Source organism: Mauremys mutica, chromosome 12, assembly GCF_020497125.1.
Source record: "Mauremys mutica isolate MM-2020 ecotype Southern chromosome 12, ASM2049712v1, whole genome shotgun sequence".
Taxonomy (NCBI): Eukaryota; Metazoa; Chordata; order Testudines; family Geoemydidae; genus Mauremys; species Mauremys mutica.
Genome location: NC_059083.1, coordinates 51,325,684 through 51,353,289, shown reverse-complemented (window position 1 = coordinate 51,353,289; position 27,606 = coordinate 51,325,684). Strand labels below are relative to the sequence as shown.

The window sequence follows — 27,606 nt, the reverse complement described above, 5'->3', positions numbered from 1 at the left end:
CCAGCACCAGCCGCCCCCCGGGGCTCAGGGATCTCGCCAGGAGCCTGGAAGCCAGAATCACCGCAGCGGCTGCAAGGGTTGCTAAACATGTCGTCACACCTGTGCCTGCAGATGAGGGGAGAGACCCAGGGGAAGGGCCGGAGCCGGGCAGGAAAGTGACTCTGCATCACCGGCCCCTCCTCGCCCCAGCTCTGCTTCCGGGGGGCCTGCGAGTACCAGAGCTGCTGCCCGCCCCTCCCCCCCCAGGCTCTGCCCCCCCTTCCCCAAGCTCCTGCAGGAGCCGAGCCAGCTACAGCTGGGCAGTGCCTGAGTCACATTCAGTCCGTTCTGACCCCTCGCCCCCATTGATCAGCTGTTGCTTCCCCCCCAGTTCCCCACTCAGTGACTCCGGATTTCAGCTCCCCGCCCTTCAACCTTCCTCATTCTGCCTCCGCCCAGTGCGAGGGTGCGAACTGGCTGATGCTTTTTGCTGCTGCTGCGTTATGTTCCCAGCCGGGCAGGGCTGTGGCAGGTGGTGCTGGGCAGGGGAATTACTGAAAACCCAGCGATCCCTGCGGGGGGGCACTGACACCCCTACACTGGCTCACCCGGCAAACTACCCCTGCCAGGCCCATCTCCCCAGCTCCGGGCCCTGTGGGAGGGAAGGGGGGGCGGGGCTGGTACTTTAAGAAGAATTTGCTTCGCCCCAACCAGCCCAGGACACGGACTGTTACTTCAACTTCCTGTTATTTTTGTACTTTCAGTTTTGAAGCTTGTGGAAGGCCCATGCTGGGGGCCTCGGCCCCATCAATTCAGCTACAAATGTAACACAAGTAATGATGACAGGTTGGGTCTCAAACCCTCCGGCGTCGTGACCCCGTGTGCAGAACTGGTGCTGCAGCCTCGGTAAGTGACATGGGGACTAGGGCAGATGTAGTGTAGGAAACTGTTCTCTGTAGGAATTTGCTACTTAGGGGGTGCACTTAACATCAGTAACATCTGCTGAAGCCACTGCCCTTCACCCTGCCCTTATTATCAGTAAGATTCTGCTGACTGCTTTTTACAGGGGTTAAAAAGGGGTAAAGGGTGCAAATCAGAGGAGGAGGGTGGCCAGAGTCTGAGCAGGGGGCAAAAATTGACTGGTTAGGGGGGTCAAAAATCTGAAGGCAGGGTTAGGATAGGGGCTGAAGGGCAAAATCAGGGGTGTGGGGGGGAAGGAGACAGAGTTAAGCTCAGGGGTGAGGTGCTCCCAGAGTGTGACAGAGGGCAAAACCCCGGCATAGGCAGGGGGAGAGGGGGTAACAGTTACCCCCATGGACTGAGACACCGGTGTTTGCAAAAAAAATATGATGGGGGAGCAGAAGGGCTTTTTTATTTCCCCTCCCACAGGCAGCACCTCTCAGCATGGGCTTCCCAGGGCTGGGTTCTTAAAGGCACAGGCATCCCAATGTCTAGTCACTGCAGCTCCTCTTTGATGTAACCTACTGAGGTGCTGCCTTCCCTATACCCGCCAAGGGGGCTGTACACCCCCCCGAATTTCCCCAACACCCCTCAGTGGTCAACTAGAAATTGGAACATTAATACACACTTTAAAAGCATATACAGTGTATGATAAAATTCTTGTACCTGAAAAAATCTAATAGGTTTGAAAAGTATGAACAAAGACTGGCTTCCTCACACAACTGTTGTGTTTTCTGACAATGTTGGCGCATTGGTTTTGGCAATGTTGGCCAACCTTATAATTTAAAATTACGATTTGTAAGCAAGGTCTGAATGCGCTGTCCCTGACAGGTAGTGATGAGCCAGGCATGGGGGGAAGGCTTCAGGACCATTTACATGAACTCACATACTCTGCCTAGGTATCCAGCAGACAGAGCTGTGTTGCCCAAGTGATCAATTTTGGCTGTTGGGAGTTTTCTGCACTAAACTTTTTTATTATACACCTCTACCCTGATATAACGCTATCCTCAGGAGCCAAAATATCTTACTGCGTTATAGGTGAAACTGCGTTATATTGAACTTGCTTTGATCCACCGAAGTGCGCAGCGCCCCCCCTGGAGCGCTGCTTTACCACATTATATCTGAATTCGTGTTATATTGGGTTGAATTATATCAGGGTAGAGGTGTATTATAATTATTTTTTATATAAGAATGGCCATATTGGGTGTGACATTATGAGTGTAATATAATATCTCATCAAAAGGTGACAGGGCCAGAGAGCGTTAATTAACTTACAGACTGGCCTGACCCATGGGTGTACTTTAGAGACTAGTTAGGAAGATATGTAAATGAATAGAGCTTTGAAATGGAAGTCTGCATTGTTAGAGATAGAAGGGTAGATGTTTGCTCAGGTCTTGTGATGTAAGCAAACAAGTCTTGTCTATTGCTATAGCTTTGATTCAAAGATCAAAAAAGGAATATTAACATTTAGGAAGATACTTGAGAGAAAGAGTATTATTGTCTATGTCTCCTTGAAAGTTGTAGTAACCTGTATCTGAACTGTTTAATGGATAAATTATCCTGTGCTAATTGCCAGAATGTTTAGAAGGAGAGTTAAGCCTGTTGTTTTCACAAGCCAAAAGGCTGCTGGAAATGTATAAGAACCCTAGGACACGATCCTTCTGCATCTCAGTTCTGCTTTGGATTTCAAGGGTATGTCTACACTACAGGATTATTCCGATTTTACAAAATTCGATTTTGGGCAACTGATTGTATAAAGTCAAGTGCACGTGGCCGCACTAATTCGGCGGTGTGCGTACTGAGGCTAGCGTCGACTTCCAGAGCGTTGCACTGTGGGTAGCTATCCCATAGCTATCCCATAGTTCCTGCTTCTCCCCTGCCCATTGGAATTCTGGGTTGAGATCCCAATGCCTAATGGGGCAAAAAACATTGTCACGGGTGATTCTGGGTACAGCCTCACCCCTCTCCGTAAAAGCAATGGCAGACAACCGTTTCGCACCTTTTTTCCTGGGTGAACTGTGCAGGCATCATACCATGGCAAGCATGGAGCCTGCTCAGCTGAAGACAGCAGTCATGAACATTGTAAATACCTTGTGCATTATCATGCAGTTTATGTTGAACCAGGACTTGAAAAAACAGGCAAGGAGGAGGCAGCTATGGCAGCGTGGCAACAAGAGTGATGAGGACATGGACACAGAATTCTCTCAAACTGCGGGCCTTGGCGCTTTGGAGATCATGCTGTTAAGGGGGCAGGTTCTAGCCGTGGAACGCCAATTTTGGGCCTGGGAAACAAGCACAGACTGGTGGGACTGCATAGTGTTGCAGGTGTGGGACAATTCCCAGTGACTGCAAAACTTTCGCATGCGTAAGGGCACTTTCATGGAACTTTTTGACTTGCTTCCCCTGCCCTGAAGCACCAGAATACCAAGATGAGAGCAGCCCTCACAGTTGAGAAGCGAGTGGCAGTAGCCCTGTGGAAGCTTGCAACACCAGACAGCTACCGGTCAGTCGGGAATCAATTTGGAGTGGGCAAATCTACTGTGGGGGCTGCTGTGATGCAGGTAGCCAAAGCAATCACTGAGCTGCTGCTATCAAAGGTAGTGACTCTGGGAAATGTGCAGGTCATAGTGGATGGCTTTGCTGCAATGGGATTTCCTAACTGTGGTGGGGCGATAGATGGAACTCATATCCCTATGTTGGCACCGGAGCACCAGGGCAGCCAGTACATAAACCGCAAGGGGTACTTTTCAATGGTACTGCAAGCACTGGTGGATCACAAGGGACGTTTCACCAACATCAACGTGGGATGGCCGGGAAGGGTTCATGACGCTTGCATCTTCAGGAACACTAATCTGTTTAAAAGGCTGCAGCAAGGGAATTACTTCCCAGACCAGAAAATAACAGTTGGGGATGTTGAAATGCCTATAGTTATCCTTGGGGACCCAGCCTACCCCTTAATGCCATGGATCATGAAGCCATACACAGGCAGCATGGACAGTAGTCAGGAGCTGTTCAACTGCAGGCTGAGCAAGTGCAGAATGGTGGTAGTATGTGCATTTGGACGTTTAAAGGGACGCTGGTGCACATTACTGACTCACTCAGACCTCAGCCAGACCAATATTCCCATTGTTATTGCTGCTTGCTGTGTGCTCCACAATCTCTGTGAGAGTACGGGGGAGACTTTTATGGCGTTCCTGAAGCTCCACTAGACGCTGGAGCATGTCTTTTTGATCACGCAGCAACTCCAGCGTGGCATCCCCCCACCTCTGATCTTCCTGCCGACACCTCTGATCTTCCTGCCGACACCTCTCATCTGAAGCGTCCCTCCTCTCTTCACGTTGGTCCCTCCTGTCCTCACATTCACTGGCATCTTTCCTGTATGTTGATACCACGTCCTTCCACTCATTCAGATGAGTTCTTTCATTGCAGGTCGATTCCATGATTTCAGAGAAATATTTCATCTCACGTCCATTTTTTCGGCCGCCTTATCTGAGATAGCCTTCGGGACGGAGGAGGGAGGCTTGAAAAATTTGAAGCTATGGGAGGGAGGGAAAAAAAGGGAGAGAAGTATTTAAAAAGATACATTTTACTGAACAATGCTTATACTCTTTCATGGTGAACAACTCTATTCACATTACGTAGCACATGTGATTTCAGCACAAGTTTGCATTTTGCATCTTAATATTGAGTGCCTGCGGCTTTGGTGTTAGAGATCATAGATGCAAGTCCAGGCAACAGAATTTGGCTTGCATGCCACCATGGTAAGCCATTGTCTTTTGGCTTCTGCAGCCTTCATAAAACCAGCGCCCTCCTTTCCCACATACCAACAAAGCCCATTGAGTGCTGCGGATTTCCTGTTAACATACAGCAGCAGAAACCAAACTAAACCTCCCCCATCCAATTCTCTGGGATGATCGCTTTACCCCTCCCCCCACTGTGTGGCTGGTATCAAGGAAGATCCCTGCTAGCCAAATGTGAAAAAACTCAGCGCCAATTCCCCCCCCCCAGCCCCACACACACACCGCTTGGCTAACTGTAGGGAAGGATTTATTTTCAGCCACAGGCAAACAGCCCAGTAGGAATGGCCACCTCTGTCCCTTTAATTAAATTCCCATATTTCAACCAGGTTACCATGAACGATATCACTCTTCACTCTTCTGAGGATAACACAGCGAGATAAAGAACGGATGTTGCTTGAATGCCATGGCTTCATGGTCTGGGATAATGCCTTGGGAGGGTTAGGAGGGTACTTCAGTCAGGCTGAGAAAAAGATCCTGGCTGTTGGGGAGAACGTAGTGCTGTGTGCTCTCCGCAAGCTTGTCCTCCTCCTCCTCATCTTCCCTGTCCGCAGAATCCTCAGGCATGGCTGAGATTACCCCCTCCTCGGAATCCACGGTCAGGGGTGGGGTAGTGGTGGCAGCCCCCCCTAGAATTGCATGCAACTCAGTGTATAAGCGGCATGTCTGCGGCTCTGCCCCAGACCTTCCGTTTGCTTCTTTGGTTTTCTGGTAGGCTTCTCTGAGCTCCTTAACTTTCACGTGGCACTGTAGTGAGTCCCTATTGTGGCCTCTTTCCATCATGCTCTTGGAGATTTTTTCAAATGTCTTGGCATTTCATCTTTTGGAACGTAGTTCTGCTAGCATGGAATCCTATCCCCACATAGCGATCGGATCCAGTAACTCCGGTACGGTCCAAGCTGGTGCTCTTTTTCAATTCTTGGACTGCATGGTTACCTGTGCTGATGAGCTCTGCGTGGTCACCTGTGCTCTCCACGCTGGGCAAACAGGAAATGAAATTGAAAAGTTCGCGGGGCTTTTCCTGTCTACCTGGCCAGCGCATCCGAGTTCAGATTGCTGTCCAGAGCAGTCACAATGGTGCGCTGTGAGATAGCTCCCGGAGGCCAATACCGTCGAATTGCAGCCACACTAACCCTAATTCGAAACGGCAATACCGATTTCAGCGCTACTCCCCTCATCAGGAAGGAGTACAGATATCGATATAAAGAGCCCTTTATATCGAAGTAAAGGGCTTCGTTGTGTGGACGGGTGCAGGGTTAATTCAATTTAATGCTGCTAAATTCGAGATAAACTCGTAGTGTAGACCAGGCCCAAGAAGGGGAAACTTTGAGCCGTAAGGATTGAGATCCTCAGTCACTGACTGGAGTCACCCTGAATATGGACATTGGACTATAACCTATGGACTATTTCTAAAAGGACTTTTGGAATCTACAAACTCATCTCTGCTATGTATCTGAACCTCAAGAATTGAATTCAAGTCTGTATGTATATTGATCTTTTAACCAACAATCATTTCTTTTTTAATAAATTTTAGTTTAGTTAATAAGGATTGATTATAAGCGTGTATTTTGGGTAAGATCTAAGTTATAATTGGACCTGGGTGTGTGGCTGATCCTTTGGGGTTGGAAGAACCTTTTCTTTTATATGATGAGATAATATTTTCAGTAATCATCATATCTGACGTGTGTGTCTGGACGGAGGCCTGAGGCTGGGTACTTTAAGGGAACTGCGTTGTTTGAACTTCTGAATAACCAGTGAGGTACTATAGAAGCTGTTTTGTGCCGGCTTGGTGAATGTAAGTATTGGAATAACCACCAGCTTCTGGGGTTTATCTGCCCTGTTTTGTTTGCAGTTCACCCTAATTGAGTAACCTCAGCTGGCTCCCATGGGCAGCATCATCACATTGGGTCAGACCAATGGTCTCACAGACTCATAGACTTTAAGGTCAGAAAGGACCATTATGATCATCTAGTCTGACCTCCTCCACTATGCAGGCCACAGAATCTCACCCATCCACTCCTGTAACAAACCCTTAACCTATGGCTGAGTTATTGAACTCCTCTAATTGTGGTTTGAAGACCTCAAGCTGCAGAGAATCCTCCAGCAAGTGACCTGTGCCCCATGCTGCAGAGGAAGGCGAAAAACCTGGAGGAAAATTCCTTCCCAACCCCAAATATGGCGATCAGTTAAACCCTGAGCATGTGGGCAAGACTCACCAGCCAGCACCCAGGAAAGAATTCTCTGTAATAACTCAGATCCCACCCCATCTAACATCCCATCACAGACCACTGGGCACACTTACCTGCTGATAATCAAAGTTCAGTTGCCAAATTAATGGCCAAAATTAGGCTATCCCATCATACCATCCCCTCCATAAACTTATCAAACTTAGTCTTAAAGCCAGATATGTCTTTTGCCCCCACTACTCCCCTTGGAAGGCTGTTCCAGAACTTCACTCCTCTAATGGTTAGAAACCTTTGTCTAATTTCAAGTCTAAATTTCCTAGTGTCCAGTTTATATCCATTTGTTCTTGTGTCCACATTGGTACTGAGCTTAAATAATTCCTCTCCCTCCCTAATATTTATCCCTCTGATATATTTATAAAGAGCAATCCTATCCCCCCTCAACAGTCTTTTGGTTAGGCTAAACGAGCCAAGCTCTTTCAGTCTCCTTTCATAAGACAGGTTTTCCATTCCTCGGCTCATCCTAGTAGCCCTTCTTTGTACCTGTTCCAGTTTGAATTCATCCTTCTTCAACATGGGAGACCAGAACTGCACACAGTATTCCAGACGAGGTCTCACCAGTGCCTTGTATAACGGTACTAACACCTCCTTATCTTTGCTGGAAATATCTCGCCTGATGCATCCCAAAACCGCATTAGCTTTTTTAATGGCCATATCACATTGGCAGCTCATAGTCATCCTGTGATCAACCAATACTCCGAGGTCCTACTCCTCCTCTGTTACTTCCAACTGATGTGTCCCCAATTTATAAAATTCTTGTTATTAATCCCTAAATGCATGACCTTGCACTTTTCACTATTAAATTTCATCCTATTACTATTACTCCAGTTTACAAGGTCATTCAGATCTTCCTGTATGATATCCCGATCCTTCTCTGTGTTAGCAATACCTCACAGCTTTGTATCATCCACAAACTTTATTAGCACATTCCCACTTTTTGTGCCAAGGTCAGTAATAAAAAGATTAAATAAGATTGGTCCCAAAACTGATCCCTGAGGAACTCCACTAGTAACCTCCTTCCAGCCTGACAGTTCACCTTTCAGTACGACCCATTGTAGTCTCCCCTTTAACCAGTTCCTTATCCACCTTTCAATTTTCATATTGATCCCCATCTTTTCCAATTTAACTAATAATTCCCCATGTGGAACCGTATCAAATGCCTTACTGAAATGAAGGTAAATTAGATCCACTGCGTTTCCTTTGTCTAAAAAATCTGTTACCTTCTCAAAGAAGGAGATCACGTTGGTTTGGCATGATCTATCTTTTGTAAAACCATGTTGTATTTTGTCCCAATTACCATTGACCTCAATGTTCTTAACTACTTTCTCCTTCAAAAATTTTTCCAAGACCTTACATACTACAGATGTCAAACTAACAGGCCTAAAGTTACTCAGATTACTTGTTTTTCCTTTATTAAAAATAGGAACTATGTTAGCAATTCTCCAGTCGTACGGTACAACCCCTGAGTTTACTGATTCATTAAAAATTCTTGCTAATGGGCTTGCAATTTCATGTGCCAGTTCCTTTAATATTATCTGGACCCTCTGATTTTGTCCCATTAAGCTGTTCGAGTTTGACTTCTACCTTGGATGTGGTAATATCTACCTCCATATTCTCATTCCCATTTGTCATCCTACCATTATCCTTAAGTGCCTCATTAGCCTCATTAAAGACTGAGGCAAAGTATTTGTTTAGATATTCGGCCATGCCTAGATTATCCTTAACCTCCATTCCATCCTCAGTGTTTAGCGGTCCCACTTCTTCTTTCTTTGTTTTTTTCTTATTTATATGGCTATAGAACCTTTTACTATTGGTTTTAATTCCCTTTGCAAGGTCCAACTCTATATGGCTTTTGGCCTTTCTCACTTTCTCCCTACATATTCTGACCTCAATAAGGTAGCTTTCCTTGCTAATCCCTCCCATCTTCCACTCCTGGTAGGCTTTCTGCTTTTTCTTAATCACCTCTCTGAGATGCTTGCTCATCCAGCTTGGTCTACAACTCCTGCTTATGATTTTTTCCCCCTTTCTTAGAATGCAGGCTTCTGATGGTTTCTGCAGCTTTGACTTGAAGTAATTCCAGGCCTCCTCCACCTTTAGATCCACAAGTTCTTCAGTCCAATCCACTTCCCTAACTAATTTCCTTAATTCTTTAAAGTTAGCCCTCAAAAACCCTAGTCCCAGATATATTTTTGTTTATCCTTCCATCTAGTTTGAACTGAATTAGCTCATGATCACTCGAACCAAGGTTGTCCCCTACAACCATTTCTTCTATGAGGTCCTCACTACTCACCAAAACCAAATCTAAAATGGCATCCCCTCTTGTTGGTTCTTCAACTACTTGGTGAAGAAATCCATCAGCTATCACATCCAGAAAAATCTGAGCCCTATTATTATTACTAGCACTTGTCCTCCAGTATATATCTGGGAAGTGAAAGTCTCCCATAATCACACAGTTTCTGTTAGTGTTTACTTCATTAAAAACATTAATGAGGTTTCTATCCATATCCAAATCAGATCCCAGCAGTCTATCTCAGGGGAGGCTCTAGTAGCTTTCTTTCCCAATGTGATTTTTACCCAGACAGACTCTGTCTTATCCATTCCATCACTTCTTATTTCTTTACAATTAACCTCATCATTGATATACAATGCTACTCCACTATCTTTGCCTTTATTTTTGTCTTTCCTAAACAGCACATAGCCTTGAATACCTGTACTCCAGGCATGACTACTATTCCACCATGTTTCTGTTATCCCTATAATATCTGGTTTCACTTCCTGCACCAGTAGCTCTAGTTCCTCCATTTTGTTACGTAGGCTCCTCGCATTAGTGTACAAACATCTCAATTTTTGCCATTTGGCTTCACTGACATTCTTTACCCGGTTAGGCACAGAGATTCTACCACCAGTATCACCAATTAGACTAGTATCTACACTACCCTTCCTCCTTATGTCCATTCTTCTGCCCATGGCTGTATCCTCTCTTACTTTGTTTTCTTTCCTCATCTAGCCCAGTATTCTGTCTTCTGACAGTGGCCAGTGCCAGGTGCTTCAAAGGAAATTCACAGAACAGGGCAATTATTGATCCATCCCCTGCTGTCCACTCCTAGCTTCGGGCAAACAGAGGCTTTCAGAGCATGGTGTTGTATCCCTGCCCATCCTGGCTAATAGCCATTGATGGACAATATCCTCCATGAACTGATCTAGTTCTTTTTTGAATCCTGTTCTAGTTTTGGCCTTCACAACAGCCCCTGGCAAAAAGTTCAAAAGGTTGACTGTATGTTGTGTGAAGAAGTACTTCCTTTTGTTTGTTTTAAACCTGCTGCATATTAATGTCATTGGGTGACCCCTAGTTCTTGTGTTATGTGAGGGAGCTTTTCACTTTCTCCACACCAGTCACGATTTTATAGACCTCTCTCATATCCCCCATTAGTAGTCTCTTGTCCAAGCCAGAAAGTTCCCCAGTCTTTTTAATCTCTCCTCATATGGAAGTTGTTCTATACCCCTAATCATTTTAGTTGCCCTTCTCTGTACCTTTTCCAACTCCAATATATCTTTTTTTGAGATGGGGCGACCAGCACTGCAGGTAGTATTCAACATGTGAGCATACTATGGAATTATATAGTAAAACTGGAAGAGCTTGGTTTGCCAGCCTGATCAGCAAAGCCAATGCTGACAAACTATGTGAAAAGGCTGCAAAACACCAATCCTCTGGACTGCATCGACATGCAGAAAGCCTGATAAACCAGTTATTGACACAGACAAATTTAGAAGTACTTAATGAGGCTGTTAAGAGTGCTGGAGACGCAACACAGTTTATGCAAACAAATATGGCTGTCACATGATACTTTCTCTTTAAGCAAGAGACACCACACACTACAAACTGGAGGCCAGTGTTAAGTGCATTGTCATTTGTTAATCCAGAAGTTGGACACTGGTTCTGACCAAGACCAGCTCACTATCTTTCTGCAAGAAACTCAACTGACTGGTTAGAACAATGCAGTGCAACAGTGAAAGACTCAGCAGTTGGAAAAGAGAAGAACTCTCTCATCACATTCTGAAAATGTGCATACATTGCAGATGAATGCACCAATGCAAATGGGTGCCAAGTATTAAGTCACTGCCTATGTTCTCTTGATATCAGTGGCAGGTAACTAGATGAATTTCTATATGTTCAGGTTATAGAAAACACATCATCTGCATCTGTGAAACCCACATCTTAGAAGAGTTAAATGCTTGTCAATTGAACCCCAAACAGATGGCTGCTTCTGCATTTGATAGAGCTGCAAACTTCTCTGAAAGACATAGTGGAGTACAAGCTTTGCTCAGAGAAAAGTGTAACTCTAATCTCTCCAATACACACTGCAGAGGCCATATGCTCCAACTAGCACTAGGATGAGCTGCAGACTCTTCAAAAGGCATTTAAAAAGGTATAAATTTAATGTCTTCATAATACTCTTTTTTCAGCAAGAGTCCAAAAAGACTGACTGTCTTGGAAAATGTAGAAGATACACTGGTACTGAAGTTCAAATTAGTCCAACCTGGGAAAATCCACTGGCTTTCTCATGAACGATCCTTGGCTCTTGTCTTAAAATTACTGCAACCATTATTATTGGCTTTGGAAAGTATCTACCGAGATGGGATGGATCTAAATAGTAAGGTTGGTGGACTCCTTTTGCTACTAAGTTCAGAGAACACAATCACCTTCTCTCTTGTAAGTCTACTGTTGAAACCACTTGGGTTATTATACAATGTCATCCAGGCATCTGCCAAAAGTAGTAGGTCTCTGTCCAGCAATGGAAGCTACACTTGGATCAATCAGAGAGATATCCATTGAAAACATACTGGAAGAAGCAAAGACTTCAGTTCAGAAGTTGACTAATTAGGGCACTTATATTAACTCCTTAAATGAAGAAGACAAGAAGTGTTTAAGACAGCTGAAAAAGCAAAGTACACTAACTTGATTCTTACATTTCTACAACTACTACTTTTGGATTCTATCAACCTCTACATAGCATTTACAGATGCGTGTTTTATAAAACACTGATAATTGAGTGGAGTGAGGCACTACCAGCATTGGGGCTGTCATGTGATCAGGACAGAATAGGGAATTTGAACACGGAATGGAATATAATGTAGATTTGATTTCAACATCTTATTTATCATCACTAGTTGTTTGACCCAATATTTGTGCTATGTCATGTTTTATAGAGACCATGTGCACTTTACCAGCTACTTTATGCTTCCATCGCACACCACTGTCAAGTTTTAGCAAATTAGGGTAAGTCAGCACATAAGAACAACCATATGTATCAGTAACTGCTAATGGTAACAACTCACTACCTCTCCCTCTCACAGGTAGACTAACCAGAGGAGAATAGACGAGGATTTTAGAAAAATTGGAAATGCCAGGGAGAGCTCAAAACTGTTCCAAAGCTTATTTCCAGGATTCATCAGGTAGGCGAGCTTCTGTCACTTGACTACAATTGCTCTTTGATACCTCCTAGGGGACCTTTATTCCTTGGGTGAATTATTAACTGCAAAATGATCCAATAATCCGAGGATAAATGTGTCTGATTGAATATAAACTTTGCATTTGAACTATATATTCAAAATTATATATGATCTATTTTGGCACGCCTTTCATTGTAGTTTAACACCAAACTATTGTGGTTATTTGACTTAAGAATTTATTTCTCTCCTCTGCTCTGGACCTGATCCTGTTCTCAGTGCATTCAAAGGGAGATTTGCTATGAATTAACTTATTTTATAAAGTACATTACAAATTCTTGCAAATCTAAGCTTATGGGAAGTGTATTTCTCTCTGGTCCTTGTTACTTAATAGCTCTGTTTATGAGCCTGAATCATTTTGCCTCTGATATCTTGAAAGAAAAGAAATGGGGGGAAAAAACCCTTGAAGAATCTTTCTCTCTCTCTCTCTCTGTGTCTCTCTCACTCTCTTTCTCTCTCTCACACGCACACATACACACACTCTCTCTCTCTCATTCCTTAAAACTTTTTTCTCCATTGATGGAATTACTACCAGTTTTCACACTGATTTTTTTTTATGTGGATTTTGTAGGGATGGAACAAAATCAGACTTAGAAAAGAAACATATTTTCAACTTTAATTGAATGGCTGTTCTAACTCTGTAATATGAAAGAGTTCACTTAACAATGTATTTATTCCTTTTTTATTTAATATGTCTTTAATGTTGGACTTTAATGATTTAATGTTAGTCAGTGTTATACTCACTATGAGAAGTTTTTTCCTCCTCCTTCCAGTAGTCTAGATCAAGTCACAGTGAAGATGAAGATTCTCTCATTGTGTCACAACTCCAGAGCCAGCTCCCCTCTCCTTGGTTTTATTGTTTTCTTCCTTACTTTTTATGGTCTCAAGATGGAACCAGGTACGAATCCGCCCTGTGTCTGTTGTTTCTTAGAGGATTTGTTTAGGCCCTTGAAGTGTCTTAACAATATGCTTCTCTCAAAAGTCAGTAGAACTACTCATAGTGTGTAAACTTAACCACACAGCAAGATCAGCACCTTCTTCATTCAATTTTTACCCTGATTGTGTTGATGCTGGGTTATTTTATTTCCTCTTGGGATAGTGCCCAGGTCTGTTTCTTCACAGAAGTATTTTTAAAAGATTGTCAAGGATGCCCAAAGCATTGGTGGGACACATTGAAGATTTTAATAAAATAATAAAAAATTAAATTAACTTAGTGGGTTTCAGGTATAAAAAAGATCAGAGCCATAGTTTGAGACTCACGTACCCAAAAACATAAGAACAACCAGAATATATTGATGTTGTGACTTTTTTATTGGGCCTGTTAGCTAATACATATATGTTAGGTATAGTATACACCATATTGTTAGTCATTATGTGCACAGTAGTCCTATAATATACATTGCATATATATGTAAAGTGTTAGGAAGTTAACTGAATGTATTATGTTCTTCCCATGAGTCTGTTCACCAATATCAAGTATCCCACAAAACTTTGCAAAGCTGAAGTTAGCATTCACTATAGAAAAAAGAAACCATTCATGTATCTTGGCTTTGATAGGCTGAGTCCTAGCAGTGGCTGGGATGTACCTCTACACCCACCTGGTTTGGAATGTGGTATCCAAAACCGAGATAAGGAAGGTACAGAACAGCAAGTAAAGGAACTGGTGGGTTGGGTCTTAGGTGATGTATAAAGTGTTTGCTCACGTGTGAATAACTATGGTATAAATATAAGTGTCTTTGGGGGATGTATTTTTGAGGCACACCTTCTGTATAATGTGTGTATGCTTCAAGATAAGAATTGCTTCCAGGAGAAGGGTACATATGTCTCCTTTTTGTAGTGGACTGTTTTGTCTTTAGCCAATAATTTTGGCTAAGTTTGGTTATTTGGTCTCTTGATCATATGACACATTGAACCATAATAGTTCAACAATTGGCTCTAATAATATGGCTATGTCTCAGGAGCACCTTAGTGAAAGAACACCAAATATGGCCCACCAATCCTACCCTTATTCCTGCTGAGGCCCAGCAAATTTCATGGCAATGTCAATAAATGTGTCAATTTGAGAGCAGTTAGAAAAATGGACTGTTGAATAGTAAGCTTGTCTCAACTATACACTGAGCATGTCTATTCCCAGTACTCTCCCTCAGTTTCTCTGATGTGTGACTGTGAAATGGATTGAATACACCCGTCTTCAGCTTTTCACCCCATGTCAGCAGTGTGTGCCTGTGCCATGCACTGAACCTATCTATTCTCAGCTTCCTTCTCTGTCCAGTGCTTTGTGCCTCTGCCATGTGCCAAGCTTGCCTGTTATCAGCTCCATGGCCCATCTCAGTGCCATGTGCCTGTGCCATACACTGAGGCTGAGTGTTCTTCTAAAAAAGCCCCAGTCCTGCTGCCCATGAGCTCTGCTCTGTCTTAAACATTCAGGCTGAAATGTTCCATGTCGAGTGTCTGCCTCTGGCTCAACTTTTTGGAAAGTGTATAAAATGGAACCTGTTGGATGTGTCCTTTATATCAAATTCCCACACTCCTCTGAACTGCTTTCTTTTGTGTTTTTGTTGTTCTGGTGCATTTTACAGAAAAGTTCAGAGTGATTGGACCCCGTGACCCTGTCACTGCCATCCTGAGTCAGGAAACTGTGTTACCCTGTCACCTCTCCCCCAGCGTGAGTGCTGCAAACATGGAGGTGAGATGGTTCCGATCTGAGTTTGCATCCTTTGTGCACCTGTACCGTGATGGGAAGGATCAGTATGATGGGCAGATGACAGAGTATCAGGGGAGGACAGAACTTTTGAAAGCCGGACTCACAGCTGGAAATGTTCCCTTGAGGATTCTCAATATCAAACTCGCTGATGAAGGACTATACCACTGCTTTGTTCAAGATGATACTTTTTACAAAGAAACCATACTGGAACTGTGGGTAGCAGGTCAGTAGCTTGTGTCAGTTTTAGCTTTGTGTGGTCTGCAGGCTTTATTCTTTCCTATTACAACAACTGTAATTCCCTGCTTCTGAAATATTTTACAATAATGCAGTTTATGTAAATTTCAGCAAACAGCCATTTTTATACTAGGGAAAATATGCTAGAAACTTTCCCAACATGTTATTAAATGCATTTTCAGGATGGTCAAGGAGCTTTCTTGCCCAAAAGAAATTCGTGATTGACTTCAAAAGGGGTCTTTGGTTAAGAGGGAAAGGACTTCTGACACATATGTCCTTGCAATTGCTCTGCAGTCATTTCTAGGATGTGTGGCTAAGGTGGGATTGCCAGACTTTTATGGCCTTCTTATGGGTTCACTGTAGTTTGTTACTTAGGGGTATAGTCAAAAACAAATGCAGCCTTATTTGCTGAGTCTATATAATGGTGGTGGTGGGGAGGAGAAGTTATGTATTTACCATTCTTAGACAAGACTGAGGATTTCTCTCCTGCTGCTTTGACACCAGTTAGATTTTTTTTTTAAAAAGAAACATATTTATCTAATGCATTAATGAACATATTTTGAAAAGTTTCAGATTAGCAGCCTTGTTAGTCTGTATCCGCAAAAAGAACAGGAGTATTTGTGGCATCTTAGAGACTAACAAATTTATTTGAGCATAAGCTTTCGTGGGCTAAAACCCACTTCATCAGAGCATGAAGTGGAAAATACAATAGGAAGATATATACACAGAGAACATGAAACAATGGGTGTTACCATACACACTATAAGGAGAGTGATCAGTTAAGGTCAGCAAGGTGTCAGCACTCAGTTGCTCCTGTGTTGAGATGAAAATATCTCCCACTGACTCAGTGCAATTATTGTAAATATTTGTTCATGTTTTTGTGTGTCCATGAGCACTGGGATTTCAGAGATTCCAGTATTAATTTATGCTTTCTACTGACTGCCTACATGAATTAGTGCTTTCTAGTGTGAGTAAGGGATCCACAAACTGTCCCTCATCCCTTATGCTGTTAAATTAATTCATGGAATTAACACCTTTATGTATTTTCCCCTTAGGTCTGGGCTCTGCTCCTCTCATCTCTGTTGAGGGTCACCAGGATGGAGGGATCCGGGTGGTTTGTCGATCAGCCGGTTGGTACCCAGAGCCTGAGGTGCTGTGGAGAGATCTCAGTGGACGACATTTACCATCACTTTATGTAACAAAATCCCAAGGGGATAACAATCTGTTTGAAACAGAAACGGCTATCATTGTAAAAGAACATTCAAACCAAAACTTGTCCTGTTGCATCAGGAACACCGTTCTCAATCAAGAAAAGGAATCAGCAGTGTATATAGGTCAGTTACCATCCAAACCCCACACTGAACTCACCACCATTAGAAACAAAACAAAACATAAGAAAACAAGAACTGAAACATCTGTGGTGGATATTTCATAATCCACTTACAAACACAGAAGATGGGAGGCTGGTGTCTTTATGGGGTCACAGTTTAGTGAACTTGATTCCCTTAATTGTAAGTATTCAGACAAACAAAGTTTTGTATTTAATGTAATGTTAATTCTTACTTTTCGGATATTCTAGCATGCACAACCACACACACCCTACATTTTTGAGAAGAAACTTTCACTCAATCCACTGACACAGTATGTTCCTGCAACCTTAAATTCACCTTAATGATTTTTTTGAATGTGATAAAATTTTGTACAGGGCTTCTTTGTGATTTTTGTTGCTGCACCAACTCATTGTTCATTACTTGGTGTGTGAAATGTCATCTAAGTCACGTGATGTTCTTTCTACTGATTTTCAGTGGGACTTGTGCTCCTTATGTCACTTTGGTCTGGATCCACCAAGGGACTTATTTTACCCTTGTCTGCATACAAAAGTTGCACTGATTAACTATTTAGTTAATCGATGACACTTGCTTGGGTGAACACTCATATATGTTTCAGAGTGCCCTATACAGATTTAGCTTCAGTCAATTTGTTACCGACTTCAGCTTAATGGAGGTAGGGCACTATTAAGCCAATTTATGATTTAGGTTTTGTGCATCAATTTACTTAAACTGGTGCAACTCTCAACACTTCCAAATTAAGACAAGTTCTGGGTGTTTTGTTTTTCAGATTCCTTTTTCCTGAGGGTGAATTCCTGGGCGATAGTTCTGAGTGTGATCCTGATAGTTTTATTTGGTTTGATTGGCCTCACTGTTTATCTCTTTAAAATGAAAGGTAAATATGAGAGGAAGAAATATGCTATAAATAAAGGGTTTATTCTAATAAATAAGGGTGATTTAGGAATTTAATATTAAAAGAATGTGTGACCAGCTGATCTTGTCCTATATAAAGGAGAAGAATGCATGAGGACTTATTAATAGAGAGTGGGGGCAGAGGTTGGGGGGTAGAATAGGAGAGAGGGGAGTCTTGCGCAATAGAACTGAACCAGATAATTTGATCATAGCAGATGCATCTGTATTCTGCTCAGTCCTTCGTCTCCCGCTCCTGCTAGTTCTTGGGGGGTTACCGCTGTCTGTATCTGGTTGCACTTGAGACAAGGTTCTGCAAAGTTTTGCCTCTTATATTTGCACATCCCACTTCTTTTTTGCTAATAAAATGTAATGCATCTGGACATTATCGTGATGTGCCCTATAGAAATGCCTCTGTGGTAAATCAGTAAATAAACACATTTCTTCCTCAGCTGGGAAATAAAAAAAATCATACCCACTGTCACATAACTCAGACACAGTAGTCCATGCCCAGGTGAACTACATCCATAAAGAATATCAGCCCAATTTCCAAATAAATTGAACTTGGCCCTCCTTGCTCCTAATGAATTTAGTACCTATACGATGTAGTCTTTTAACACTGTTTCATGAAGGAAGGAGATGATGATCACTTATATTGATTTCTGTCTTTTTAAGGGAAACTTACTGAAGAACTTGGTAAGTTTCAATTTCCCCTTTTCCACAAATACAAATTTTGACCACAGTTACACAATGCGTACAGGCTTTTTGGTTTCTCTGATTTAATTTTATTTCTGTGTCTTTGTTGGGGGAAGGGTGTGTGTGATAGGCTGGACCACTTTAGGGCCTATTTGCATGTTTCCAGAGACCCTTTTCCCTTAAAAGACCTTCCAATTAGGGGGTTAGGTCAGCATAGCTACGTGTCTCAGGGGTGTAAGCCTCAGCCAAAGAGTCTTTCAAAAGAATCTATAGAAGTCTGGCTTGTTAATGAAGGTGTGGTAGAGTGGGATTTTTCTGTAATATGTTTATTAAGCCTATGTGTGCCTCAGTTTCCCCTATATGTGACATTGTTACCCAATGGAGGGAAAGGACTTTTTGCTCTCAGGCCAGGCTAGGAGACATTAATAAGGGTGTTGCCTAGCTGTCTGGGCCTTAGTCCTCACATCAATGGAGCAGCAGAGAAGACAGTGGCAAATCCAGTCACCGGATATTGACACGTAGCAACCAACAACTGAGAGGCAGATGGATTTCCCCCCCATCTAAGCAGGGAAGCTGAGCAACATTCCCCAGTTCAAGAGCAAGGGACTGGAGGGGTGTGAGATGGGGGATAAGAATTGGCTGCAGGGAGAATACGGGCTCTCACCTGGAGGCTGACTAAGGAGGTCAGACTGAGAGACAGACAGAGCTTGAACAGTGGGGTTCACTACGGATTGACTTGGCTCCGGGCTATCCAGAATGGTTTATACTTTAACCTTCCATTCTCTGTGATAACCTAAGGACTCCCCGTGCTGTGTCCCATTGACTAATACACCCGACTGTTTTGACAATGGAGTGCCAAAGCAAATGCTTGGTGAAGTGCGTTTCTCCCTGAAGAGTGTGTGAGTCTCTACCAGGAGTATCTCAGTTGGACTCACTATACAGAGCTCACAGTGCAAAGCAGGAGCACTGAAGGCCCAGAGGTCCAGTCTGAGGAGGCCGTGAAGCCGTGTGGCTTACCCAGAAGGAAGAGAGAGAGGCCTAGAGTGTCTATCAGACTGAAGAGTCTCTAGAGACTATTGCGAAGCTGGGGGTGTAGCACCGATCAAGTGAATCCATGACAGAAGTTTAAGAACAGCTAGACCCCAGGACAGGGTTCATCTTCAATCGCTCTCTGCTGCTGTCAGCTTGTACCCAGGGGCGTGCATAATGGGGGGCAAGCAGAGGCACCCCCCAATAATCATCAGGGACAGAGCTTCTCCAGCCCCAGGGCCGCAGCGACAGGGAAGAGTGACCTCTTGCCAGGGCCAGGGCGGAGGCAGGGGAAAGGTAGAGAGAACTGCTGCTGGGGTTGGGGAAAGAATGAGCATCTGCAGGGGAGGGGGAGGGGGAGGGGTAAGAGCGAGCTCCTGCGGGTAGGGGGAGGGAAGAGTGATCTCCTGCCAGGGCGGTGGTAAGGGAAAGAGCATGGTCCTTCCTTGGCCAGAAGGAGCTCCTGGGTAGGAGGTGGGGCACAGAATGTGCCCCTCAAAAAGGGTCAAAATTAAATTCCTGTGCACATCCCTGCTTTTACCTGGTCTGAAGGGCCCTTGTGAGTGGCAGAGCGTCACAAGTTGTCTTCCAGTGGCTCTGTTGTAAGAATCAGCTACCTCTGAGTTCCAGTAGCCTTTCTCCTGGCTGCCTCCCCTTTCCTGTGACAAGCTCTGCCTTTCAAGATCGTTTCCTCCAAGTGCAGCAGGCCCAGCAGGAATGAGGTCATTTGAGCCCAGAGGAGCTTTCATCTTTTCCTGACTGGGATGGGGATGTGCCCCAGGACAAGGCGTGTTAATCTAGTTTAATACAATTTGGGGTAAATCGAAATTAGACAAACTTCACACCAAAATGTTATTTGGGGGGTGGGAAGAAGCAATAGCAAAGAGGAGGTTGAATAGAAATAATCTCCCAGCCTTAACATTGTATTGATGATAGAAAGAAACAACATATAAGGGAAGGAAAGCTCATCATAAACATTTATATGTATTTCTGTTTATCTTTTAGTGAAACGAGATCTAGAAATTGGTAAGTGTCATTATCCTTTCTCTGAGAAGAGATTTTTTGTACAAAATTGGATCCTCATGTGGGAGTGTAATTGAGTCATCGGTGGCCTAGTGGTTACCACACTTAGTGCCCCCTCCCAGCGGGCAGGTCTTGCAGTTCTGGCCCTTTTTAAATCAGAGGTGCAGGAAGTTGGGCAGTGGTAGGGGGAGCCTGGCCCACCCACACCACCAGGCTCTAACCCAGTGCCCTAGGAGGGTCAACAGTGTCTGGTCCCCAAAGTTGTGCTCCGAGTCGCCCTCCCTGGGTCACTTCCTACCGTCTGCTGTTCTCCCCCAGCTTCCAGTCCAAGATAAGGTGAAAAGAAAAAGAAAAGGCAACCAAACCGTCAGCCCCAATTGGGCTAAGTATATAGTCAGTCCCTTGTCAGGAGCCTTCAGGGTAAGTCTGTCCTCCTTTTCTATCCTGGGGGAGGGATAGCTCAGTGGTTTGAGCATTGGCCTGCTAAACCCAGGGTTGTGCATTCAATCCTTGAGGGGACCACTTAGGGATCAAGAGCAAAAATTGGTCCTGCTAGTGAAGGCAGGGGGCTGGACTCAATGACCTTTTGAGGTCCCTTCCAGTTCTAGGAGATTGGTATATCTCCAATTATTACCTCTCCCATCTGAGCTGGGTTGCTCCCTTTTCAGCCCTTTCAGGTGGAACATGCTCTGCAGTGCTGGATGGGCTGGGCTAGCTGGGCTCAGTACTGTCCTTTCACCCTGTCAGGCTCACTGTGGGGTTTGTGTACCCCCTCACACACCCTCCCCCCTCAGACCTTGGGCTATGGTGTCCTGGGGCCAGTTCATGTCCCCACCATCCTGTGAAAAAGTCATCCACGCTTTTATTTTCCATGACTTAATGACGTACCACCTGAAAGCTGTATGGCTGCATTGAGAGATACCACTGAATAATGCCTGGGTTATGGTCTGTCATTGAGCTCAGATAGTGGAGTGGTGTACGGTCAGTTACTAGGTGGAAGGGCTGCCCCCCACCAATAATAGCTTAGGGCATTGATGGCTCGTATCACTTCCAGGGCCTCCTTCTTGATGACCGATTAGGCTGCCTCCTGCGGGAACAACTTCCTGCTGAGATAGAAAACAGGGTGTTCTCCTCCTCCAACTTCTAAACATAACATTGCACTGAGTCCGACATCAGGCACATTATTTGGAGAATAAAGGACTATTGGCTCCTGGGTCAATGGGTCTTGTATTGCCCTAAATGCCTTGTCACAGCTTTTGGTCCAATGGATTCTTTTGGGTGCAGTGTCCTTAACCAGGTCTGTCAATTGGGCAGCCTTGGTAGTAAAGTCTGCGATGAACTGTCAATAATATCCCACTAACCCCATAAACCACCAGACTTGCTTCTTTGTGAAAGGAACAGGGCAGCCCACTAGAGCTTAACCTTTTCCACCAAAGGTCGTAGCTCCTCCCCTCCCCCACAGCATACCCTAGGTAAGTGATTCCTTGGGTGGCCAGCTGACACTTGGTTGGGTTGGCCGTCAGACCTGCCTCTTTGAGAGCGTGAAATACCGCAGTAACGTGCTTCATATGCTCAGCTGTAGATGATGATATCATCAATGTAGGTGGCTGTGTAAGATCCATGCGGCCATAGCACTCTGTCTGTCAGCTTCTGGAAAGTGGCACTGTCCCCATGAAGTCCAAAGGGCATGGTTTTAAACTGGTGTAATCCATCATAGGAAGGTTGTTTAATTGCCATGGAGTTGTTTCCTTTTAAATTTAACTTATATTTATTTATTTATTTATGCATTGTTAAATCTGTTTTTTGGTGGGGGAGCAGGGGGAGGATAATCAGGGCTGGCTCCAGGGGTTTTGCCACCTCAAGCAGCCAAAAAAAAAAAAAAAAAGCTGCGGCCACAATCGCGATCTACAGCAATTCAGCAGGAGGTCCTTTGCTCCGAGCTGGAGTGAGGGACCCTCCGCCGAATTGCCACTTAATACGTGAAAGTGCCGCCCCACTCCGGAGTTGCCGCCCCAAGAACGTGCTTGATAAGCTGGTGCCTGGAGCCAGCCCTGAGGGTAATATAACTTTATAAAATGTTGGGGAAAAAACTAACCTACATAAATTTCACACAAAAAACTAATTTGAATACTTGGTAAGCAATAGAGTAATTGGGTTTGTTTAATCTGGAGAAGAGAAGACTGAGGGGGCACCGGATAACAGTTTTAAAGTATATGAAAAGTTAATACAAGGAGGAGGGAGGTAAATTGCTCTCTTTAACCTCTGGGGATATGAAAAGAAGCAATGGGCTTAAATTGCAGTGAGGGCAGTTTAGGCTGGATAAATTAGGAAAAAATTCCTAACAGGCAGAGTAGTTAAGCAATGGAATAAATTGCTGAGGGAGGATGTAGAATCTCCATTGTTGGAGATTTTTAAGAGCAGGTTAGACAAACACCTGTCAGAGATGGTCTAGATAATACTTAGTCCTGCCACGACTGCAGGGCATTAGACTTCCAGTCCTAGGATTATATGATTCTAATAGAATCACAGAGTTTAAGACCAGAAGGGACGACCAGATCATCTAGTCTGATCTCCTTAATAGGAAACTGAATAGAAATAGTTTCTGAGCCTTAATCATCATATTGATGCTAAAGAGAAATAAAATATAAGAAAATGGAAACACCTAACAAACCATGTGTGCATTTCTCTTTAATTTTTAGACAAACTAAAAAAAGAAATAAGTAAGTATCTTTATCCTTTCTCTGACAACAAATTTTTGTACCCAATTGGATCCCCATGTGGGAGTATATATAATTGTGGCGTAGGTATTTGATTTTTAATTTAACTTTTAAAATTGTTACAATAGGAAACTTTTTGTGGTTGTTTGATTGCTTTTTAAATTATTATTCTCATTCTTTTTTATTCATGAAGGGTTTGTTTTGTAATGTAACTTTATAAAATGTGGGGAAAGACTAAACTGGATGAATTTCACACCAAAAGCTAATGTGGAAAAGTGATAAGCAATAGAGTTATAGAGTCACATAGTTGAAGACCAGAAGGGACCACTGGATCATCTAGTCCAACATCCTTAAGAGACTGAATAGAAATAATAATCTCTCAGCCTTAATTGTCATATTGATGATAAAGAGAAATAAAACATAAGAAAAAGGAAACTCCTCACAAACAATATGTGTATTTCTGTTTAATTTTTAGGGAAACAGGATATAGAAATTGGTAAGTGTCATTATCCTTCCTCTGACAAGAATTTTTTGTGAATCATATTGGATCCTCATGTTGTCAAATTGTTTGCTTTTAAATTTAACTTTTACAATTTTGTTAAAATGTTTAACCTCTTTTTGTTTGTTGGTGTGCTTGCTTTTTGTTGTTGTTGTTGGTTTGTTCGTTGGTTTGGCTGGGGGTTGGGTTAACTTGATAAAATCTGGGAAACCACTAAATTGGATAGATTTGACATGAAAAGCTAATTTGAAAAACTGATAAGCAACAGAATCACAGAGTTTAACACCAAAAGGGACCACTGGATCCTCTCATCGGATGTCCTGAAGAGTATATTGATTTTTCTCAGCATTCACTGTCATATGCATGAAAAATAGAAATAAAAAATAAGAAAAGGGAAATGTCTAACGAAAATATATCTTTATTTCTCTTTAATTTTTAGACAAACAAGATAAAGAAATAAGTAAGTGTCATTATCTTTCCTCTGACAAGAAACTTTTTGTACCAATTTGAATCCTCGTGTGACAGTTTGTTTAATTATGGTGGAGGTGTTTTATTTTTAATATAACTTTTAAAATTGTTGCAATAGGAACCCTTTTTTGTTTTCTTCTGTGCTTTTTTCTTATTTTTATGATCATCTTTTGGCAGGGTGTATAGGGGTTTGTTTTTTAATGAAACTTTATTAAATGTGGGGAAAGACTAAACTGAGTGAATTTCACACCAAACACTAATTTGAAAAATTAATAAGCAATAAAGTAGTAAAATAGGTAGTGACCAAGAAAATATGATCCAGGAGGAATTGTGGGAAGGCACTGGAGGACCATCAGCCCCTGAGATGATTAATCTCCCTCCACATTTCAAAGTGGGCAGGTAACCAACCTGAATGAAAGTGGTACCTGGGCTACAGCCTATACCCAAGGTTTTACCAGCCAGCCTGGGTGTAAAGCACCATCAAACTTGTGACAGAGTTTTTGTGCTTGTGCAATAAACAGATTGGGGCAACAGCCAGGTAAGATCCTGGGCTAACTCTGCAGTGAAGATCCACCCTGGGAGAGAGACACACATGCAACCCAGTGGAGGTTCTGATGAACTTATAACTTTATTTTTCCCTCGGTGTATTAGTTTTTACAATATTGAATCATGCAATATTTGTTCAGATCCACTCTCATCTCTAATCGTGTGGTTATGTTTAGGGTGGAGAAGATCTATGGCACCTATAGAAGAAGGTAATTAAAGATCATATTTTATCAATGTCCAAATATCTGTTCCCATGAGGCAATATGCCTCTTTTCCTAGAATATAGGAATGGATGTGATAGTTCAGGGCAGACCTCTCCAGCACCCTGCATTTCACAGCACATCACAGGGTGAGACGGGGTTTTCGCCTATGTCCTAACACACCATAATGAATCTACATCATATTGCATCTACTCTTCCTGCCCCTCCACCACCCACGTGTGCACTGCACCCTGCAAAGATCTGTGATAATAGCTGCCGCTCATTGTACAGATCCAGTGCGACATGCACCTCCACAGCCACTTCTCCCTGGGGAGTTTGTTTTATCTCCATGTGCTGATGGCTGATCTCCAATTTGTCCCTTCATCTTTTCCCCTCTGAAGAAGGCCAGGAGCTCTGCAATGACCCCTACTGACGGGGTGAGCAGGGACTGTGTCTGTGTGTGACCCTTGCTGCAGTCTCCAGCAGAGGAACAGAGCCTTGATCACAGACAGGGGCTCTTCTGGCTCCATTATTCACATCTGGGGAGCTCCTGTGATCAGAGCTGTGAGCTTGTCTCTTTTCTCCTCTCTCCATCCACCATGATCTCAGCATTCTCCCATCTCTGGAAAACAGGACGACACTTTAGCCTCCCCATCACTAGCATGACCCTCTACCTCTTTCCACCAACCACCTAGTCTACACCTCTCCTCAGTGGCAGATTAGGCACTGGGCTAATGGGGCCTGTGCCCAGGGGCCCCAGACAAATGGGGGCCTCCCCGCCCGGACCCACTCTGCCTGCCCGGTGCTCCTGCCAGAGAGTGGAGTCAGGGCTTGGGGCTAGTCCCACTCCACCCACCCGACACTCCAGCCGGAGAGCAGATTCAGGGCACAGGGGCTTGCCCTGCTCTCTGGCTGGTGTGCTAAGTGGCTGGAGTGGGGCACACCCCCGCACCTCGACCCCATTTTCCCGGCAGAAGTGCAGGGGGTCAGGGGTAGTGCAGGTGGAAGGGGTGGGGAGGGGTCCCCACTTGCTCTGGCCCAGGACCCCACAAAACCCTAATCTGTTCCTGCTCCCTGCACACTCCTAGCTTCTGCCTCATTCCACCATGAATCCCCTTCCCTTGTGTTAATCCCTCACTCCCTGACTCATTCTAATGTACTTTTGTGCTGTGACTGCTGCTGAGCAGGGACATTCTGGGCATGTTGAATCCTGGTACCGTGTGGCCTGTTGTTGTCCGAGCTGTGACATTTCAGAGCAGGCCGGGTGCAGTAGGAAGGCCCCATACCAAAGTCCAGCACAGAGGCAGCTGCGACACGGTGAGATTAAAGGTGGCGAGCGGGAGGGAAGCTCTCTCAATATTCACTGAATTGTACCATCTGCTGGGGCTCCCGGAGTCTCTAGTCCCCTCCCTGGGGAGAGGTGGGGGCAGGAGGGGAAAGATTCTGAGCCCCAAGCATGGACCAGCCGATCTTTTCACTCTGTCACTGGCCCATCTCTGCCAGACTCTCCCTAGCTCTGTGCTGAGATCTCAGAGCTGATGAGTAAATCCTGGAGGAAAGAGATTCCCTGAGTCACTCTCCAGCTGCTCCAGGGCTGAGCTCTGCCCCTAATGCTCTGATTCTCTCTCCCCAGTGAATGTGACTCTGGATCCAGACACGGCTCATCCCCAACTCGTCCTGTCTGAGGATCGGAAAAGTGTGAGATGTGGAGACACACGGCAGGATCTGCCCCACAACCCAGAGAGATTTGACCCTGAGCCCTGTGTGCTGGGCTGTGAGGGATTCACCTCGGGGAGACATTGCTGGGAAGTGGAGGTGGGGGATGGGCAATTCTGGGCTGTGGGGGTGGCCAGAGAGTCTCTGGTGGAGGCAGGAACGGATCAGCCGTAGCCCTGAGGGGGGGATCTGGGCTGTGCAGTGGCTGAGTCAGTTCCTGGCTCTGACCTCCCCTGTGACCCCCCTGCCCCTGAGCCGGGTCCCCAGCAGGATCCGGGTTTATCTGGACTGTGACCAGGGGCAGGTGACATTTTTCAATGCTGGTGACAAGGCCTCAATCTACACTTTCCCGCCGGGCTCCGTCCCTGGGGAGAGAATCCGACCCTGGCTCTGGGTGTTGCCAGGATCCCAGCTCAGACTGTGTCCCTGAGCCTGGGGACCCTGGAATTAGCATCTCTAGCCTCACACAGCCCAGTCTCTATGGCTCTGGAGGACTCCATCTACCTAGCCCCTGGGTCCTCATCTCTGTGACCCCCGGAAGCTCCTCCTCATCCCTGCAGCCCCAGGGATGGGAGGGGAAGGGGGAAGAATCCCTGGGGCTGCAGGCAGGGCCGCCCAGAGGGGGGGGCAAGTGGGGCAATTTACCCCAGGCCCCGGGCCCAGCAGGGGCCCCCATGAGAGTTTTTTGGGGCCCCTGGAGCAGGGTCCTTCACTTGCTCCGGGGGCCCCGGAAAACTCTCGCGGGGCCCGGACCCCCAGAGCTTCTTCGCTCCCGGTCTTCGCTGGCGGGGGGTCCTTCCTCTCCAGGACAGAAGGACACCCTCCGCGCCGCCGAATTACCGCCGAAGCGGGACCCGCCGCCAGAGTGCAGCCGGGTCTTCGGCGGTAATTCGGCAGCGGGGGGGGGTGTCCTTCCATTCCGGGACCCGCCGCCGAAGTGCCCCGAAGACCCAAAGTGGGGGCTGCACTTCGGCAGCGGGTCCTGCTTCGGCGGTAATTCGGCGGCGGGGGGTCCCCGCCGTGGGTCTTTGGGGCACTTTGATGGCGGGT

General features: G+C 44.8%; 1 protein-coding gene and 1 pseudogene across 1 annotated transcript in view; one reads left to right on the top strand and one right to left on the bottom strand.

Annotated features, from left to right (window-relative positions):
• LOC123345325 (maestro heat-like repeat-containing protein family member 1) overlaps positions 1-27,606 on the bottom strand; it is a 315,313-nt gene that overhangs the window by 186,450 nt on the left and 101,257 nt on the right. The gene's annotated exons all lie outside the window — the stretch shown is intronic.
• Positions 779-27,061, top strand: LOC123345320 (annotated as a pseudogene).